Source organism: Sapajus apella, unplaced genomic scaffold, assembly GCF_009761245.1.
Source record: "Sapajus apella isolate SASKATOON/1434 unplaced genomic scaffold, GSC_monkey_1.0 scaffold67, whole genome shotgun sequence".
Taxonomy (NCBI): domain Eukaryota; kingdom Metazoa; phylum Chordata; class Mammalia; order Primates; family Cebidae; genus Sapajus; species Sapajus apella.
In genome coordinates this window covers 4,297,668-4,320,201 of record NW_022437007.1, presented here as the reverse complement: position 1 = coordinate 4,320,201, position 22,534 = coordinate 4,297,668, and the positions used below count along the sequence as shown (strand labels likewise).

The following is a 22,534-nucleotide window of genomic DNA, read 5'->3' as shown; positions in this document are numbered from 1 at the left end:
AATATATATATATATATATATATTAGTTTGTTTCCATAAAAGGGATATATAACAGAATAGGAAAGACTGGTAGCACATTATAAATGTTATTTGAATTAAAAAGAGAAGCTAAGTTTTCTAATATCTGTGCATTTATTTGACTTTACAAGTGGATTTTAGGACCCTCTATGCATGCACTATCCATAAAGCCTTCTAAGTGTCTACAAAAGAGTTACAGCAAGTCCTCATCTTATGCACTACATTCCCAATAAAGGTGTCTATGCTTTTTCATTTTTATATTGTTATTTACAAAATATATTGACTGAACCATTCAGTCTTGTCATCATCTGATGTTTTTGCTCTTCTTTAACACTAGCCTGAATGTTGCTGCTCTACATTCGAAGTCACAGACCAGACATTCTAGAAGAAACATCAGGAAGTATAGGTTTTCGTATTTTATTTTCTTATTGCACTTTTTTTTTGTTTTTTTTGGCAGAACCTCCATCTGTCACCCAGGCTAAAGTGCAGTGGTGCAACCTTGGCTCACTGCAGCCTCTACCTCTTGGGTTCAAGTGATTCCTCTGCCTCAGCCTCCTCAGTAGCTGGGATTACAGGTGCCCACACCACACCCAGCTAACTTTTTGTATTTTAGTAGAGATGGGGTTTCAGGTGTTGCCCAGGCTGATCTTGAACTCCTGACTTGTGATCCACCCACCTCGGCCTCCCAAAGTGCTGGAATTACAGGCATGAGCCACCATGCCCGGCCTCAACTCTGCTTTTATAATGGGTTAGGCTTAGAAAAACCACCATTGTCATTTGCTTAAAGTCTTGAGTTAAGTTTTTAACATGCTAACAGCAACAGATTTGTGAAAAATCAAACCAAATTTGCAGATAGTGTCATTGTTAGAGTTTATACTGATTCTAATGAAAATATTATTTATACCTCTATTTATGTCTATGTATAGGTGACCTTGTTTGCAAAACTACTCAGAATGGTTGCCAGATATTTTATAGTTATTTTGTTTTTATGGAGATATAACTACTCACAAAGGTCAATATAAATCAACTCTCCTTTTCACCAGGGTCTAATCATATAAAATCATATGGGTAAAACTGAAGATCATTGAAGCATAATAGTCAAAGATGAACCTTATTTAATTAAGTATTTTAAAGTCCCTGTTCTATGTATGAAAGAAAATGTGTATATAAGCCCTCTCCCTCAAATTTGCAAGTGTTTTGTTCTTAAAATGTGTATATATATATACCATCTTCAATTGTCTCAGTATATATGTGTATATGTCATAATGTAAATTAAATCATAATGTAAACACTACCATATATATATGCTGATATATGAATATATGCTGATGTGTGTGTGTGTGTGTGTATATATATATACACATATATATATATATACACATATATATATATATACACATATATATATATATACACATATATATATATACTGAGACAACTGAAGGAGTCCAAAATTCATTTCTGAAGTTTTATAAAATATCTTCAGAAGATAAAGTTACTTTTCTGTCTTTGGTATGTTTAACATTTACATATGACCCTTAATATTTATTTTGAACATCAACAAAAAAAGTGTTATATTAAGAAATTTTGTCTATGCTATAGAATCTATTCATATTTTTAAATGACAAATATAGCAATATATATGTTGGAAAAGCCCGAGTTTAAATACAAATTTTCCTGAAATGAAGTCATTTTCACAGTGATGTGAATTTGCCTGGATAATCTGCACTAATAAAGCAAGAAGCTTAAAGAATAATATCAGTTCATGAACAAATTTGGTTTAATGTGTGTTCTTTTTTTAAATATATTTTATTGCATTTTAGGTTTTGAGGTACATGTGAAGAATTTGTAGGATTGTTGCATAGGTACATAAGTTTAATTTGCACAAATACAGGAATGTTAATATAGATTGACTCAAGTTCAGTTCATGACACCAGCACAAAATGCATAAATACCTTTCTTTACAAAAACAAACTTATCTGTATTAAAAGAGGAACTCCAGATACATAAAAAGGTGCTCAACATTATTAATCATTAGGCATATACAAATCAATTCCACTAACGATACCATTTCATACTCACCAGAATAATTATTATCCAAAAGTCAAAAGATAAATGTTGATAAGAGGATGTGGAGAAAGGGAACTCTTGTACACTATTGATGGGAATGCAAATTGATGTAATCATCGTGGAAACAGTATGAAGGTTTCTAAAGAAACTAGATTTACCATATGACCTGGCAATCCCTCTCCTGAGCTTATAGCCAAAGGAAATAAAATTACCATCTCCTAAAGATATCTACACTCCTATCTTTATTTCAAAATTATTCACAATAGCCAAGATATGAAAACAACCTAAGTGGCAGTCGATGGATTAATGGATGAAGAAACCTTGGTACATGTATACAATGGGATATTATTCAGCCCTGAGAAAGAATGAAATCTTGTCATTTGTCACAACATGGATGACCCTGGAGGACATTCTGCTAAGTGAAATAAGACAGACACAAAAGGAGAAATATTGCATGATCTCTCTTATAGGAGGAATACAAAACAAAAAATGTCAAATATACAGACGGTTTCTGGATTATGATGGTTTGACTCACAATATTTTTACTTTATATTGGTGCAAATGTGATAGATATTTAGTAGAAATTTCATTTTAAATTTTGTATTTTGATATTTTCTGGGCTAACAGTATACAGTACAATAAGACTCTCTGGGCTGTGGCTGGGCAGTGAAGTAACGCTGGCCAGTAGCAGTGAGTCACAACTACCAGTTTGCCCTGTGATCATGAGGCTAAACATCAGGTACTGTATTCTACTGTGTACAGTATTCAATAAATTACATGAGATATCCAACACTTTATTATAAAATAGCCTTTATGAAGGATGACTTTGTCCAGCTGTAGACTAAAATAAGCATTCTGAGCATATGTAAAGTAGGCTAAACTGAACCCCGATGTTTGGGAGGTTGACAGTATTAAATGTACTTTCAATTTAGTATTTTTTCAATTCATGATGGCTTTATTAAGGCATAACTCCATCATAAGCTGAGGAGCATCTGTCCAGAGATAGAAAACCAAACAGTGGTAACCAGGAAAGAAGAGATGCGTAGAAGGAAATGAGATGTGGGGCATAGGATACAAAGTAACAGATATGTAGGATGAACAAGTCTAGAGATCTAATGGTACAACATAGGGACTGGAGGGAATAAAACTGTACTGTATTTGAGATCTATGCTAAATGAGTAGGTTTAGCTGCTCTTGACTCAAAACCAAAACCAAAATAATTGGTAACTATGTGAGATGATGGACATGTTAATTTGCTTGAGTAGGGTAAAGTTTTTACTATATATATACGTATGTGTTTTATAATACCATGTTGTATATCTTAAACATACAGAGCAAAAGTTATTTTAAAAAGAAAATGAAAAGAGAGGCTTCAAAAATGGGATATAACTTTGTGGTCTAATGCGGTTAGCTGATCCTCTGGGAACAACATTAGCATTCTTGAAATGATGCTTGAGCAATTTCCTGATGGACTCTAATGAGCGTGCTAGACCTTCTTGGAAATTCATTCAAAGAAAGTGCATTTTACTAAGATCCTTTAAAGACCTTTAACCAGTATTGCAAGGAATCTAATGACCTTTAAGCAGATGTGTTTTGTTCTTAATGCAGCCTAAAAATTGATATGTAACACTTTTTACTTTCAAGACAAACACCTGCCAAAAGGGGAGCTTTTTCAGTTAGCTTTTACATAATGTCTCTTCAATTTTCGCAAATTTGAAATAAAATTGATTCATGATCAAAATTAACCAAGACTTGGTAGTCTTTAATTATTACATGTCTCACCATTATTGAAAATTATTTTAAGCATCTAAATCTTTTGCCTGCATATGCTTTACAATATTATTCCAAATTGTTACTTGTTTTCAAACTTTATTATTTCCCAATTTATAACAGTTTATTTCTTTGATTACAGCAATTTAAATTTCTAAATCATGTAGTCCCTGTTATGGTTTTGAAAATAAAAATAACAGCAAAATATTTTTGTCAATCAAATTCAATTAAGGTAGGCTGTTTAAAAAAAAATACAAATAAAAATGAACAACAAGAACAAATGTGCTAACAAGATCAAATAAAACCCAACCTCCCCGTCTAAGGATTGATGACAAATGACAGGGTATCGTTTTTTCCATTAAGTAGTACGCATATTCCATTAACGAGATAGAGGCTTTTCAGATAATAATTCTGACTACTAAGATAACATAAATAAACAATATGACATGTTTTTCAAACAAGATGATATAAACTGCCCCAAAAGTCAATCACCATAATTATGAGTAAAATAAACATTTTTGAGTGATGTTCAAAATTAGAATAACCAAACTTTTCAGTTGATACTAGAAAACAAAATATTAGTTACAAATCAATTTTAAATAAAGCAGAAAAAGAAAAAAGTGACAGAAAGACAAAAAGGAAAAAAAAGTATTTTGAAATGTGAATATATTATGTAGACTAAAATAATTTACAGTAGCAAACTGTTGAAACTATCACAAAATGCTAAAAATGTATTTCTTCTAAATGCAAATATTTTACCTGTTAGAAAATATTTGTAAGAAATGATTTTAATGAGTATTAAAAAGGAACATTTTGTGATTATGTGACACTATGCAATAAATTTGGTTTCCTAATACAGTAATACTATACTAAAGTACTCTATGGTAATACTATAAAGTTATATATTTCTATGAAAAAAATAATTATTTCTACTATGTTATTCAAAGATAGAGAAATGTTTGCCTTCCTCATATCTATTTAGCAATGATTTCTTCTGTTGCTCCATTCTTGCACTCTCTCTCTTGCTCTACTTTTCTTTTCCAGCGACTTTCTTGTATTTCTCTCTCCTTTCCTTTGCTAAAGACACCCCACTTTTCAGGAAAAACCTTTAAAGATCTTTATTGGATTTTTAAGGAATCTGCTGATCTCAAATCGAACATTTTATTTGTTTTGCTCCAGGTTAACAGTTGATTGTAAGGTCGTCTTTTCACCTATAGTTTTGTTTTCTCTCTTTTATTTTGCCTCTTCCTTTTTTATTTTTTTTTATTTTTATTTATTTAATTTTTTTGCTGTCATCCTGTTCAAATAGCTTATGAAATCGTGTTGTCTTTTATACCAAGTACAATTCTATTTTATCTGCTGAGCATGAGTGGATGCAGTTTGGAATTTTGAGCTTTTGATATTGTGGTAGTCTTTACCTTATGGTTTAACCTATTTTGTATCTATAGAGTATGTATTACTTATTACAATAATGTTATCACTCACAAGTAAAATAATGACCGTTTCCTAAAATTTATTTGTGTATCTTCCTATTTGCATTCATCGTCTAGAACTTCCAGATGAATGCAGTAATGATGTCATTGGACAGACATTCTTTGGGAGGCCAAGGCGGGCAGATCATCTGAGGTCACGAGATCGAGACCAGCCTGATCAACATGGTGAAACCTTGTCTCTATCAAAAATACAAAAACTAGCTGGGCGTGGCGGTGGATACCTTTAATCCCAGCTACTTAGGAGGCTGAGGCAGGATAATAGCTTGAATTCAGGAGGCGGAGGTTGCAGTGAGCCAAGATCATGCCACTGCACTCCAGTTTGGGTGACAGAGCAAGACTCCATCTCCAAAAAAAAAAAAAAAAAGAAAAGTAGCAGAAAGAACAGACATTCTTAAACAAATTTCCTGAAAATTTATTAAATTAAAGGCACTTGTTCTACTGCCCCCAGGGTTTTAAAAAATCTATTTTTCTCAGATGTCTGGCCTTTGAAGGAAGACAGTTTCCCTTGGAGAAGGGGTCACATGTGAGCCTCAGAGTAAGACAACGACATGTAGAATTTGTCTCCATCTATCGTTGTTAAGAAGAGACCGGAATGATCATCCAAAATTCTTCCCCAGAATTTACAGCCTTTTATCACTATTCATGTTGAAGACCAACCAATGTAATTTTATTACATGTTTTATACCTGCTTCTTCCTTCACCCAAGAAGAGTTAAACTCCTTTTATTTGCTCCAATTTGGTTACTATACAGCTCAGCATAATCTCTTTTCAGTCCCTTCTCCTTTTATCTACTTCTAAAATCTTCCCTTTTAGTCCTTAGAAACCCATGATTTGTTATCAGAAAAAAAATGTAACCAGGCAACCTCTCTTAACTTTGATATCTTTCCACAAAACCTGTCTTTCTCTGGAGCTGCTTTCTTCCCTGTAAGTCTTATGTGGTAGAGATTTTTTCCTTCTCACTCTCACATTGCCATTGGAATTTAGGGGAGATAAATACTCTAGATTTTACATAACCACTACCTGGGGTACCTTAAAAACAATAATGCCCAGGCTGCACCCCAGAGTAATTTCATCAGAATCACACAGATAGAAGTTAGGCATTCGTATTCAATCCCCCTGTGTAGCTACATTTGAGAGCTACTGCCTGGGTTCTCACTACCAGTTGAAATTTATTCTCATTCTCCTGTCTCTAAACACTCTCACTTTTAATTTAGAATGAAAACTGTATACTGCTATCAGATTTTTTCAATTGCTGTTACCCACTATCCACAAGGAAAATTTCCTTCATCTTTCATAAGATTTTATCTCTTGGATTGCTATCACTCTTAACAGCACTGTTATTTTCTTAATATGGGTTAATTTTAGTATATATTTTGCTAATTCTGATAAAAACTTGTCTTCCCTTTTACATGAAATTTCTAGCTTTTTATTAGCAATGATAAAAATACCTGCATAATTTTAATTTCAGTTGTTACATTCTCCAGCCACATGGTTTGGTCTTTCTTGTGCTTTCTGCATAGAACGCCAACCGGAACAGTCTAGTTTTTTCCTAAGTAATCTCTACTGATTCCAATTTTATTCTGCCTTTCACTACTTCATCACCACATAACATGTGGAAATAGCAGAGAAAGGGAAACAAGACTCCAACATTTAGAGTAAGAGAGTTAAATAAAATTGACAAAATAATAAAATATCATTATATTATTATGATATGATGTAATAATAATAATTGAGAATCATCCTCCAGTGGGATGGAGAAAAGACAAAGAAAATTATGTGGGGGAAACATTTCATAGAAGAGAAAGTAATTAATCTGTCAATAGCTGCTGACAGGGTAAATAAGACAAAGGCCTAGAATGAATAATTTGGTTTGGCAATGTAAAAGTAAATGTCTTTAAGAAAAAAAATAATTAATTGGTATAAAAGTGGGATTAGAATGAGTTTATAAATCAATGTGGGGAGAGAGGTTGGAGATAGTGAACTCATTTGAGATTGTCTATAGATGTTTTTATGCTGAAGACAATGACTTAGTAGAAGGAAGGATTGCTGATGTGATATACTATTTTATTTTATTTTATTTTTGAGGCAGAGTTTTGCTCTCCTTGCTTAGGTTGGAGTGTAATGGCACAATCTCAGCTCACCTCAACCTCCACCTCCTGGGTTCAAGCGATTTTCCTTCCTCAGACTCCTGAGTAGCTGGTATTACAGGCGTCCACCACCACACCTGGCTAATATTTTGTATTTTTAGTAGAGATGAGGTTTCTCCATGTTGGTCAGGCTGGTCTCGAACTCCTGATGTCAGGCGATACACCCGCCTCGGCTTCCCAAAGTGCTGGGAATAGAGGTGTGAACCATAGCACCTGGCCATGATATACTTTATTAAGTGAGAGGAAAGATATCTGTGAATGCACTTAGAGTACATTTATGTATTTTATAACCATTTCTATTTTAATATATCTGACACGAAGCTTATTTTCTTTAATCATGATTTATCCTAAGAATGACCCTAAATCCCTTAAGTAGTTCACATGGAAACACTTGGACTCATTTTTAGTCCCTTCTTTCTCTTACATGCTAAATCTAAATTCATCAACAAGTCATATTGGCTGCAATTCAAAATATATTCAGAATAAGAAAACTCCTCTCCATCTGCACAACTATTATCGTGATTCAAGGTGTTACCAACTCTAGCCTAGGTTTCAATAGAATTTTAATTATTGTTTCTGCTTCCCCATAAAAATTCTACTCTCAACAAAGCTAAGCGATCCAGGTAAACTGTAAGTTACATAATCTTATTTCTCTGCTCAAAACACTTTAATGGCCACTTCGCAGTCAGAGTAGAAATCAAAGTCCTTACCCTGAGCTCTCATTTCTTATTTGTCCCAATCAATTTCTTCTGTGTGCACTTGGCTCACTTACCACCAGTCATACTGGCTGTCTTGATGTTTCTTTTGCTCACCAGGCAGATTTTACCTGCTTTATAATCTTTGCTTTTATTTTCCTCCATGTATAGGACACTCAGGCTTTTATAGAAAAATGTCATACACTGAGTGGCTTTTGAAAAAACAGAAATTTATGTCTCATAGTCCTGGAGATCGGGAATTTCAAGGTCCCAGTAGATTTAGTGTCTGGTAAGAGCCCACTTGTTTATTCATAGATGGCTGTCTTCCTGTTTAGTTCTCACAAGGTAAAAGGGGGCAAGACAGCTCTCAGAAGCTCTCTTTTCTACGACCATAAAACCCATTTATAAGGCTCTGCCATCATGATCTAATCACCTCTCCAAAAGCTCATCTCCAAGTACCACCACATTGGGTATTAGGTTTTAACATACGAATGTGAGGGGGGCGTGTTTTGTCTCCAGAAAATCTTTCATGAAACAATTCAATCTTTCATCTTCAAGTATTTGCCAAATATCTTATTCTCAAAAGCTTTTCTCGACTGCTCAATTCAAAATCGTACTATATACTTAACTCATCCTCTCTTGTCCTTTATTCTTCTTAAAGACAACTACCTCTTTCTAAAATAAAATTTACTTTTAAAAATTATTTTCTGTCCACCCTATACCATGTATAACGCAAGTGCAATTAGGACTGAAATTCTTTTGGCTACCTTTTTTTCTTTTTCACAGCTATAACTTAAGCTCTCAGTGCCAATGCCTATGTCATGTCTCTACAAAGTCAGATTTTAGCAATTGCTGTAAGAAAAAGTGAGTGGCACGTGAAAAATCAGCATGGAACAGGAAATAAGGTTTTCAGAGAATGATCGGATTTCAGTGTGTGTTAAACAGAAGCTAAACTGTTATTATCTAAGTATATATTAAATTCTGTGGGCTAACAGCATGATATATGCAACTATAATGCACAGTATTTATTTTGGCTTAGGAGATTCACATAAATATTACCTAAGTACTAATAACTCTCTTGACTGTAAGTGTTCCGGAAAACCTACATAAGGATTAGGCCTCCCAGAAGATGCAACCTGAGGAATAATCATTCAGTTTGGATGGCCATTGGGTTAGAAGGATTTCTGTTTGCATGGTGCTTGTAGAAATCCCAGAATCCTGTTTCTGGCAAGTTGTTTGATACCTTAAATGAAACTTACACCCTAGGTGTGGTCAGTACATCAGAAAAACCAGAGGGCTGGGACTTCTTCAATTCAAGATAAGAAGTTACACTTACATGTTTTTTCTTTCCTGATAATGACGATTTGTATAATAAATATCAAGTCTTCTTAAGAGTTGTATATGTCAAAATAAATTTAAATAAGTATGCAGTATCTGATTGAAATCTAACCATACTTCAGAAAACAACTAAATATTTCTTTCATAAGTAGTAAGTTGTCCTTATTACATATTTAACAGAAAGAAAAGGGTCCTACAGTATTACAGGATTGGAAACTTTATTAACTCTGTTATCTGACATTAGAATTCCTTTTTGAGAGGGAAATTCTCTAGAGAAATACTTCTTGAGATTAGATTGTTGTTACCAGTCCAGCTAATAAATTAGAATTTTTGTACCTGGAAATACAGAAATCAATTTTTTTTTTTATGATGGAAAAAGGAAGAAAAGACATAAAAGGCAAATCTTTTGACTGTTTCAGAAAAAAACATGTAGGTGATTTATGGATGGTCATGAAGTGCAAAATTTATCGTGTGTTTTAAGAATCATAAGGTGTAAGGTGTTTGCATGAAGGTAAGAAAAAATGAGTGGCACGTGAAAAATCAGCATTATATACAACCGTATAACCATTTTCCATATCTTGGTGAATATTGAATCAATTCTACTCTATTCACTAATGCTTTTTGTAAAAATGTTAGATTAATTTTCATCTCTTTAATTCCATATATTTAATGTGAACCTTGGAGAAAGGAAAGCTTTCGTGGTTCATTATGTACTAAAGAATAAACCCAGATATAGTCCTGAATTCAAATAATTTTAGGGAATTTAGCTTCTGTAAATTTAAAACTGTTGCAAGGGTATAAATGAAATCAGGATTACACAATTTTCACAGATTATAGGTATTTTACGTGATATTTGGTTGATTTTATTTTCTTTAATAAACTCTAATTTCCATGAAAAAAGAACTTGTATCTATTTTGCTAACCATTTTAACTCTACTGACTATCACACTCCCTGGTATATTGTTAGAATTACATTACATTAAAGGGATATTGAATGCTGTCAATAATTTTTGTGGCATTATCAAGCCCTCAACCATCATGTATTCAAGAATCTAATATTAATTATAGGCCTTTTATAGTATAACAGATGTTACAACGTAAGGCAATTTCTCATGTTTAAAATACAGTGAAAGCTCCTTGATACCCGTGAACTATGATAGATCAACCACCTCATCTCTAACACTTAATGCTATACCTGGTTTTAGCAGGTCTCTATTAACATTAGTTTATTAAAATGAGTTGAAGGGGAAAGGAAGCATGACATTATTCTCCTCCACTGGCCTCTGAGCTCTTTCTTATTTCTCAGAGTTTATGATATAGGCATTGTTCTCTACTTATTACATTTTCATATGCTTTAAATGATATTTTTATGCAATATATTTTAAAAGCTAATCTATGTCTCAGTAGAAACACAGCAATTTTAAATGATGTGGCTAAAAAAACTCATCTTTGGGCATGAGGAGCTTTCATTAATAATAATGAATTAAATTGTTTGATTCTGGATGTCATTTCAAATTATGCATAAGAAAATTATTCTTTAGCACATATATTAACTAAAGAACTAAATGAATTTACTGTATAGATGAAAATAATGCAAATTAGATAGAGAATAGGGTGAAAAAATATATTTCTCTTTTTTTTTTTCTAACTCAGTATTGCTTGTAGAAATGAGAGAAGACATTTTGTTTTGCAAGTTTATAGCATTAAGTAACAAGTATTACTATAAATAGCACAACATAATGTTAAATACACACTGAAAACTCTGTCTTCGTAAGTGTTAACTATTTTTCTGTCCAGGTCTTCCCATGTCCACTTTAAACTTCCCAAATGAATTAATTCCTGTATAAAAAGCAGGCTGTCAACAAGGTAATGTTTGTCAAATTAGTTATTTCAATATTATTCATTACTTAACTGTGATATTTAATCTTTCTCATAAACTTTCAAGTGAGATGAATAGGATGACTTCTATATATTTTTATAAGACTAATGATTATTTTTGTCTTGTACTAAATGTTTAGTGGACTGCCTTATAATTTGAGTAAAAAACAATAAAATATTACAACCAATTTATTAACCCACAGGGAAAAAAGTCATAATCCATTTTTTAAAAAGTTTCTCACTTTTAAAATAACAAAATACTTTAAAATAAGTCAATAAGCCAGTGTAAAGTTTTTGCTGCTTTTCATGGAACTGCGAGAAGCATTGAAAGGTAAGATCTTTAATTTTAGTTATATGTTTATTATTTATCTTCAACATTATGTTTATTAACTATCATACATGGGTTAAGAAACTTCCTCTGTGATAGAAAAAGTAATACATATTTTGGGCTTTGCAGGACATATGGCTTCTGATGAAACTACTCAGCTCTGTCATTGCAGCATGAAAGCGGCCATAGGCAGTGATAAATGAATGAGTGTGGTTATTTTCCAAAGCAACCATCTACGAAAACAGGTGGTGGGTTTGATCTGGCCCACATGTTATGGTTTGTCAACCTCTGATCCAGGTGGACACAAAGGAAAGGTATTCAGTTTAAATATTAAAACAGCCTGCTGTGCGACATGGGTGGCAAGAAAAATAATCATGAAATCAAAATAACAGTTTAATGTCATTATATAGATGATTACTAGACATCTACTGGCCTCTCAGACTGTGAGTGCATTGAATATGCTAGAAAACTGTGCTTCTCAAAGATTTTTACTACTAACTCAGCATTACTAAAGGTCTTTGAAGAGATTTCACCATCACAGTCTTTTTTTTTAATCCTGTATTTGCAAATATTTATCCTCAATCTTAAAGAGGTTAGATTTTCAAACACTATCCCATGGAAATTATTGGTCTCTTTGGAAAAGACCGTCAACATTTGTCTCATTAAAATTTCACTGAAGAACACTGATTTTTTTCAGATAAGCTAATTGAGCATACAAGAAAAATAAAAGTAGAACTAAAACAATTACTTACAACCTTAGCCTGTATTATTCTAGTTCAGAAAATAGTTTCTGAAATTATTAGAAAAAAATTTTTTTGAGACAGAGTCTCACTCTGTTGCCCAGACTGGAGTACAGTGGTGTGATCTCAGCTCACTGCAACCTCTGCCTCACAGGTTCAAGCAATTCTCTGCCTCAGCCTCCCAAGTAGCTGAGATTACAGGTGCCCACCACCACACCAGCTATTTTTTTTTTTTTTGTATTTTTAATAGAGGCAGTGTTTCACCATGCTCTCCAGGCTAGTCTGGAACTCCTGACCTCAGGTGATCCACCCGCCTCACCCTCCCAAAGTGCTGGGCTTACAGGTATGAGCCACCTGGCCCAGTCAAAACTTTTTGAATGATAAATATACTTTATGGTAAATACTGTTGAGATCAATTAGATTTTCCTTTCAGGAAGTGTCATCTGATTACAATACATATTTCTTGGCAAAAATAAACTGTTTTATATAAAAATCAATGGTTTTATGTATTTATATATATAATATAAAGGGTAGCATTAGGCTTGCATACATTTTCACTGAAACATGGTCATTCTAACTTACCTGTTAGATATTAACTGGAAGAAAATGGCTGAATATTGATTTTGCTACTAACGTGTGCATCTATATATGTATGTATATGTGTAATATATTAATACATATGTAATAAAATTTTAAAAATGCAAATCTGAAGGTATTTGTCATAAGAAGGGTCAAATAAAGTTAGTTCTATTTGCCTTTCATTCTCCATTACCTAATCTTATTCTTTTAACCTCACACTGACTAATTTGCAAAATTGATGATAAGGAAAACCAAACAAAAAGCAAACACTTCTATTTTCTAATTCTTTAATACTTATTTCAATTAGAAATTAGAAGGTTTCTAATTCATGAATAATAATTATGTAAGGAGAAATAGATAACATTTCTGGTAAAACTTTAAATAAAAAGACAACAGTCCTTTGTACTTAAGGTAACAAGTAATAATGGGTGATCACTAAAAAACGGACACTTCAACCAATTATTCATAAACATAGCTATCTAGTGACATTATTTATACTTAGCTAGTTATAGCTCTGATTTCCACGGGCAAAACAATGTTTTCATGGTCATTTTATTAACAAACAATACAATAGTATAAAAGTTAATTAATTATGTTGAATAAGTACTACAATTTAATAGGTATATTCACAAATCTCCATCTATTTAGAAGCAGTTCGTTTATTAAAGCCATTGCCATTTTAATTTGCATTTTGATATACTAACAAAAATTGAATATTAATAGTTAAATGCTAGCATGCCCACTTCTTTTAGCTTTTTCCCTTCTCATGGCAGTCAGCCACCACAGTGCTGGCTTTCATGCAATGTGAACCTTTGCTATTACTAAGATTCCAAACACTCATCTCCCTGGACCCTTGCTAAGGAGTTAAATCTTGTGTTACAAGACAGCGCTCCAAAGCAAAAGCAATTTTATAACAACTCAAGCCTTTAGGATCTCCCCAAGGCAAACATTCCTGAAATATTTGAGCTGGGTCCTGCGGATACATTGCCTGAGGATCTTCTCATGTTAGCATTCCCAGCGCTTCCCAAGGAAGGTGATGCTGAGATTTGGCTCCCCAACCCCACCATTCCAGATCTGACGACTAGGAGAGGATATGGGAGCAGATCCTAAGGAAGATTCTCATTGTTATAAGCCACCAGCTTTATTTGAGTTATCCTTATGATCTTCAAATTAAAAAAGAAAAAAAAAATGTCTCCATCTTTCAGCAAAAAGGAAAGAGCCAGTTCAACAGGCTTGGAGAATCCAAGAGATTCTGGGGATTTAATTTCCTTTTAAAAAGTTCTATACATGCCTCCATCACGAATGTTAGCCTCCCACTATTCCCCTATAATGGCCCTGACTTTGACATAAGAACATTTCTTAGCCTGTGATTTCAACCCTTTTGGAAATTCTGCCATTCTTAACAATTACATTATATATGTAGCTTTCAGTTCAGTTGACTCTCCAGCTGCAGGAAATGAATGTCCTTAAATGCTGACCCAGAAGAGTTGTGGCACTTACACTTTGCTTTAATTTGCTGACTTACTCATCTGAGTCTGACATTTTATCTCTTAAATGCATCAGTGTCACTTATCAAAAGTCATTAAAAGGGACACAATTCCACAATCCTTACAGTTGCTCTTCCTTCTATACTCCTCCAACACAAGAGATAATGCACAAGTCCTTTTAAAGAGTATCTCTTTATACTTCCATGCCATTCCAGGTCACCACAGATGAAAACTGTACTTCTACAAATCATAAGACTAGCCATATTCTACCCACTACCGATGACAATCTAGCTGGAGAATGACCCACTTCCAGAGCAATCTCATTGTTTGAGTTTGATCCTAGAACTATTTGAGATTTCAATGGTCTCACATCAGATTCCTTAGGAGTAGTGTCTTGGGGAGTATTGTGAAAGTGATCTAGTAAGGGAAAGATGTCTGGGCTAAAAGACATGACAGAGCAGTACAGGGTAACAAAGCCAAGTAAAGATTTGTCTTGTCTGGAGGGTAATATCACTCTGGTCCCACAAGGAGGTGTCAGCACAGGGTCTTCACACTTTGAGACAAAGTAGGTACTTTAACTCCTGTCAGTCAGTCATTGAGTATTGAACGCTTAAATGAGGACTAGGGTAGATAACTACTCAGGGTAGGTTATCCCAACCCCATAGTGAGTCTTTAGAAAAGGAATATCCATATGCTCTAGTAGCCAACCTGCACAACATCTAGGGGATAGGTGCACAGCCCAGTGATGGGGGTCTGGATAGGTGATACAGCATACCCCAAAGACTTCACATCTGAAAGTGTTTGGCCATTGGAGGCATGACCAGAAAATCCCCTCGGTTTTCTCAAAAAGATAATAGAAGGAAGATCACCAGTAAACTTTTCTAGGAATTCAGAATAATGACACAAAGATGTGTCAGTGACATAAAAAAGATGAAAGTTCTTGTAAAACACTAGAAATTGTTTTAATGCTAGAAACTCTTATCAAGCATGCAGAACTTCACAACATAACATTGTCTCTACTATGCCCATCTATTCATTCATCACATATTGTGATCAATATGACAGACACATAAAGAGTACCAGTTATGTGCCACTTGCTGGGCAAATCCCTGGGGTGAAAGCAGCAAATATCATGCCTGTGCCTCTCTTTGTGTAGTCAAGAGCACGGGAGGATTATATTCAAAGACACAGATTTCAATCATAAATAGAATATAGTATTAACAGATCTGTGAATGGAGACAGTTTGGATGGATAAAATGAAGCCCAAAGGATGGGATATTCATTATCTATTGAGGAGAATGAAAAAATTTATTAAAGATTAAATGCAAATTTAAATATGTTGAAAAATAAGAGCTTGCTAGTCAAACAAGTCCATTGTTTTAGAAAAAATATATTTTCTTTAAAAAGATATTGTCATGTATGTGGGCATGTAGCCGCAGCAATAATAATAGCTTTGTATCTTCTAAACTGGAAAACTTAAGGTGGCCTCTGAGATTCCTACTTGACACATTCACCCATTTATGCATTCATTCATTCAGCTTTTGTTTTATGGATATACAAAGGACATTTTATATCTTTTATTTTTTTATAGATATACAAAAGGACATTTTAGTATACCTATATTTTCATGAGGTTCAGATTTGACAGGAATGCTATTATAATTAATCAGTGTATGAAATCAATTTTTAAATTCTACACCCATTTTTATGTGGTAATACTAATGTAACTCTGAGATTTAATGCTCAACATGATAAGAAAGTCTTGTTGTCCCTTTAAAAACTCAATACAGAGTAGCAGCTTGGAAAATTATTTGCAAGCCAGCTGTGCATTGAAATACTAGAAACCTTATAGAAAGAACACAGATAAACCACTGTAATTTCAGGGATTTGTGATCAGAACTCTAAGGTTGTTTGTTCTTATTTCATAAGTAAATGCTCAGAGCTGGTCTCAGCTTAAAATAAGATAGGAATTTTTTTTGGTTTTGCATTTGATAATTTGTACAGAAATATTTGTGTCTTAAGATTTGTTCACAACAGATACTCCTTTTGTGGTTCTGTGAGAGGAAAATTGATGTTTATGTGCAAAATAACATCAGTTAACCCCAAACAACCTTAATTTCTTGTATTATTATAATTTTTAAATAGTTTAACAGGTACTTTCAATATATTATTCCAAAATTCTGCATAAACATGTTGAGAAATTGCCAAACTGGCCCTGGTCTGTCGTCATACGCTTTCACGCTTTATGATTCCTACATAGTTTATTTAAATTCAGTTTGCGACAAATTTACTGATTGTTAGGAAATCACACTGATCATTCAAAAATAAAAATGAGTTAATTACACAATGAAATTGACGGCACCAAAAATTTACTCTGGTTATTATTGCCTGGAGACTTACTCAATATTTTCTTTAAATTTTCTGATCCCACTTTGGTTTAAATGACCATTTGTTTATTCTGAAGCTAAGGGGTAAAAAGTAAGTATCATATGATTTAATTCATATGGTATACTCATAATAAGCAAATCCATAGAAAAGAAAAAAAGATTAATGTTTGCCATAGAATGAGGGAGGTTGGAATTTGGAGTAATTACTTCATAGTACAGAATGATTTTTCTGGGTTGAAAATGTTTTTAAACTAGAGAAAGGTGGTAGTTGCAAACTATTGTGACTGAATTGAATGGCACAGAATTGTACACTTTACAATGGCTAATTATATGTTACATGAATCTCACTAAAATAAGAAAATATATGTAAATATATGTATTTGTCCATACATGGAAGTTTTTCGTTATATATTTAAAAAAATTACCTATTCGATGAAAACTAGTTGTCTTAAAAGTTACTTCTCTTTGTCTTTAACTTTTAAAAATGTAAATATAGTATTTGCATTATTTTAAAAACCTCAGAATTTGTTCTTATATCATGCAATATTATTTTTAAATAATCATATAAATATCATTTGTCACCACTTTGTCTATTCACTTATGTTTTTAATATACCACTCCTCATAAAATACAATTTTTCGACTCCATTCCGAAAGAGAATATTCTGGCTTATTTTTTGACTTGCCTGTTTACTGTCATTTAGAAAAATCTTGTCACTCCATTTTCAGTATTCTAATCATTTCTTTGACTTTCCTGTCTTTTGAAAATTATGCCATAAAAATATTCATGCTTTCCTGTCATTTATACCTTATCATATCTCTCTCTCGATTCATCTAGGGACTCCTCTTTGCTATAAATATTATTTTAAAGTCAAATCTCTGCATTTTGGATAAATATGATCTATTTTGACGGAAGCTTTCATTCAAGAGTTCAAAAAAGCTCAAATGCAATAAGCATAGTTATACATAATAAGAGTGTACATTTTTAAAAGACTTCTGAATTCATCAGGCAATGTACGAACACAGGTTTATTCTAATTTGTAAACTTTATGATTCTGAGCTAACAAAGTAGTTACAGAGTTAGAACTAAAATAATACAAATAATTACAGAATAACACAAATGAATTTCAGGATATTTGACTTTCAAACTTATAAAATAATAAATATGACATTTCTTAAAATGCAAATATGCCTCTTCATTTGAAATAGTAAATACTTTACAATATTTTATTTCCACGTAAGAACTAAAGATTAGGTTGATAGACTAGAGATAAGTTATTCCACCAGTTACTAGATGTAATAAAGGAGGTAAAGGCATGTTTATAACACGTTTACCTTGAGTCTTAGTCCATTTGGCTGCTATAACAAAATACCTCAGACTGGTTAATACGTTGTTAATATGTCCTTTGCTGGGACATGGTTGAAGCTGGAAAGCATAATTCTCAGCAAACTAACACAGGAACAGAAAACCAAACACCTCCTGTTCTCACTCGTAAGTGGGAGTTGAACAATGAGAAAACATGGATACAGGGAGAGGAACATCACACACCAGGGCCTGTTATGGGGTGGAGGTCTAGGGGATGGATAGCATTAGGAGAATTACCTAACGTAGATGATGGGTTGATGAGTGCAGCAAACCACCATGGCACGTGTATGCCTATGTAACAAACCCGCACGTTCTGCACATGTATCCCAGAACCTAAGTATAATAATAATAATAAAAAGAAAGAACGACAAATTATTTTTCATGTTCTGGAGGCTGGGAAGTCCAAGATCAAGGTGCTGGCAAATTCAGTGTCTGGCAAAGGAGGCTTTCTCTGCTTCAAAGATGGCACCTTCTGTTGCATCCTCACATGGCAGAAGGGAAAAATATTTGCACATCCATGAGGTAGGAGAGCTCTAATGACCTAATCACCTCCCAAAGGCCCACCACCTAGTACCAACACCCTCGAGGGCAAGTTGTCTCTTACCAACTTTGTTTCACACATCCAGGTTCATAGCACCTTGGGTGAGCCTGGACTCAAAGACTTCTGTTTTGTTTTGTTTATCCTTGCCTTTATGTTTCATGAGGAACATAAAAAAATACAATCTGTCTATTTATATTTTTCATATTATTTTTCTTTAAGAAGATGAAAGATTTGTTTTAGTTTGAAAGACAATACTTTTTGAAAAAAAAAGTATATACTTAATTACTATTTATGCAAAAATGCATTAAAGATATGTTCCAAAATGGAGAAATTTAAGAAAAAATGGCAAAAGCTAACTGTCTCTGCTAACTAATGTAAAAGGTTGCACGAGCAGTGTACTTTTATAAAACATCTATATTTATCATACAGTCACCTGACCACACATATTCTTGGCAAGGTAGATACGGAATGATCTGATTTTTGTTTTCCTTTGTTCAGCTTTTCTTATAACAAAATAAATGAAAACAAAATAATACTCAGATTTCACAACCCTTTGTAAAAGACAGTTAAATGTTGATTTGAATTGTTCAGACACTGTGAAGTCACAGAGTAAAAATACAATCAATGGCTAAAATTTTCATTTGCTATTTTCCTGCAATTTTGGCAATGTTCCAATAGACAGTCCTGTAGAGTGTACATCTGTGCACTTTTCGAAATCTCATCTTGTAGTAAAAGCAAGGAACTGACAGATACTATTGTAGCCTCAATCTAGACTATTTTAGCTTGTTATTGATATTTAAGTTACATAATTCTAAAAGTGCTAGTTTAAATTGTTCCATTTTCTTATTTTTTCTTACACAGGCCAAAAGCTAAGATTAAATCTTTATGACTTAAAATGAATGCTCCTTTACTGAAATAAACAGTTGTCATTTTGTTACACTAAGGGTTAATCCAGGGTCTTTATTGCAGGCTGCTGACATGTTATACATTTACATTTTTGTATATTGACTATCTCTGTCCATACTAGGCCAAGTAATTATCTATTCTGATTATTGCTGTATTCTCACGCTGTGTATCTAGGACTGCACAGGCACTTCAAATATATTCTTGAATGACGATTAAAGGAAAAAACAAATGACAGATACATGCTTTACTCTTTAAATCTGTTTTTTGTTCATCAATTTTAATATTTATTTCATCTCTTAAAAATATATATATATATAAAACTTATTGCCTAACAAAACAAAAGATAGTTTTACAAATATTCTTACCAGAATATGTCATTGTTACACAGAGAATTAGAAATGTTTAGAAAGTGTTCATATCGTGAAATGGAAATATAGTAAATATGAAACATGAGTTTTGTGTGTGTTGAATTTGAAGAGATAGTAGGGTTCAAAGAAATAATTTAAAAGCAGTTGCTGATGTGGTTGAGAGCTGTAAAACATGGTAATAAAAAGCTGGAGCTTTAAGTCCTTAATCTTATTATTTTTAGTATAGATAGCTTTCTTTGTTTAACTGGTTATATTAAAATTTTAAAAATTGCTATATTAAAATATTAAAACTGGAAATATGGATTTGTACATAATAAAAAAGCATATTTAATTTTAAGACTCCACATTGCATTTGTAAACCCCAGGGACTAAAGTGTAATCAATAAATTTCCTATGCAAATAGAGACCTGGATAGTGGTGAAAAATGAATCACTGAACTCATGGAAATAAGAATACGTAAGTCAAAATGAAAGAAATAAAATATGAATATTATATGAAGGAAGCAAGTCCAAGATGATTATAATCACTCTGGGATAGCTATTTTTGAGCGTCCCTAACTGTTCTCAAATCTAACATGGTTATCACTTATAATCAACCGCCTTTCATTTTGTCAAATTTTCAGAATAACTCTTCACATCATTATTGAAGTTGTACTTCAAGACTTCAATTTTAAAGGGTTCAATTATAGTGAAATGGGAAGATCCCAAGAATATGTAACTAGATCTATACTCCTTTTGAAGTTAAAGCTGAAGTTCCCAGACCAAAACATCAGGAATGCTCTGGACAAGAGAGGCCAATATGTAATAATGAAGAAAAATTTTTGCCGAAGCCCTGTAGTTCACAAAAGTTTTTGATGATGTTTTCAGACATGCAGCAAGAATTGAAAACAACAAGTAGCGGACAGTAGCATGCAATGACTGAAGTTTAGGACCAAGTCTCTGGTTTGTTTGGAAAAGATGTGAAAACAAAGCTGAGCCCCATTCTGGAAACCACGTAGAATGTGACCCACTAGCAAGGATGAACTGAGCTTCCATGGCTAAGCGAACACTCTTGAACTTGTAACAAAGACAGTAAAATAATGCTAGGGAATCAAAGAAGTTGTATTCCACTGAGGCCAGTATTTGAGGTCAAAGAAATAGTACAAATTGAGAATCAAGCAGACATTGATAAGAAATCACTTGAAAAAAAATCATTGTAATAAAAATTGTCTAGTAGGTGCTTAAACATGGAAGATTATGAAATTTCAAATATGGTTACTAGAAAGTAACTACATTCAAAATTTTAGAAAATATAAATATAGAAAGGTTGTTATAAACAAGCAATTAAAAATTAATGATATAGTAAACAATCAACTAATAGTTGCTATCATATTCCTTGTTGTATCCTTATATCTGTATAAAGAAGTAATTAATTATTTAAGAAGAATTACGGAATATACTATTTAAAAAATACAGAATTGTATTTTTTTAATATTAAGTCTAAAGCTGCAGTTTTCATGGGGGAACACTGTCAGCTTTGGAAAGAGAATTGCATGAAATTCAGAAAATAAGTTGACAAGTACTCTTTCTTCTGTAATTCCTGAAAGCATGTGAGTAATGTTAGTATTATTTCTTCCTTAAAAAATTGTTGGATTTGAGGCCAGGAGTGGTGGCTCACACCTGTAATCCCAGAACTTTGGGAGGTCAAGGCAGGCAGATCACAAGGTCAGGAGTTTGAGACCAGCTTGGCCAATATGGTGAAATCCCATCTCCACTAAAAATATGAAAAATTAACCCGATGTGGTGGCGTGTGTTTGTAGTTCCCGCTACTTGGGAGGCTGAGACAGGAGAATCACTTGAACCTGGGAGGTGGAGGCTGCAGTGAGCTGAGATCACACTGCTGCACTCCAGCCTGAGTGACAGAGTGAGACTCTGTCTTAAGAAAAGGACAAAAAATGTGGAACTTGAATACTAAACTGTAATGGCCTTCATTGTTCCTTGTGGAAGCATTCTTTAAATTGTAAGCTATCAGATCAGGTGTGATGGGTCCTGTCTAAACTCAGCTACTGCGGAGGCTGAGGCAGAAGGATCCGCTGAGCCCAGGGATTCGAGGCTATAGTGAATTATGATCACACCACTGCACTCCGGCTTGCACAACAGAGTAAGAACCTGTCTCACACTTTTAAAAAATGGAAAAAAAACTGTTCCTCCTCTAGATAACACTGGGAGAAATGCCTGATGTAGGCGACAGGCAGATGGAGACAGCAAACCACCATGGCATGTGTGTACCTATGCAACAATCCTGCAAGATCTGCACATGTACCCCAGAACAGAAAATACAATTTAAAAAAAAGAAAAAAACTGTTAATAACATTGCCATCTTATTGCCAAAGGAGGGTCTCTCTTTTATCCTTATCAGTCTAGTTAGAAGCTTATTTATTTTGTTT

At 33.4% G+C, this 22,534-nt stretch overlaps 1 long non-coding RNA gene across 1 annotated transcript in view; it reads left to right on the top strand.

The window, feature by feature from the left end:
- LOC116530554 overlaps positions 1-21,283 on the top strand; it is a 22,613-nt gene extending 1,330 nt beyond the window's left edge. The window contains exons 2-3 of the long non-coding RNA XR_004260058.1: positions 13,190-13,195; positions 21,270-21,283. This is a non-coding gene — a long non-coding RNA (uncharacterized LOC116530554). The remainder of the gene's footprint in view (positions 1-13,189; positions 13,196-21,269) is intronic.
- Positions 21,284-22,534: the final 1,251 nt, after the last annotated feature.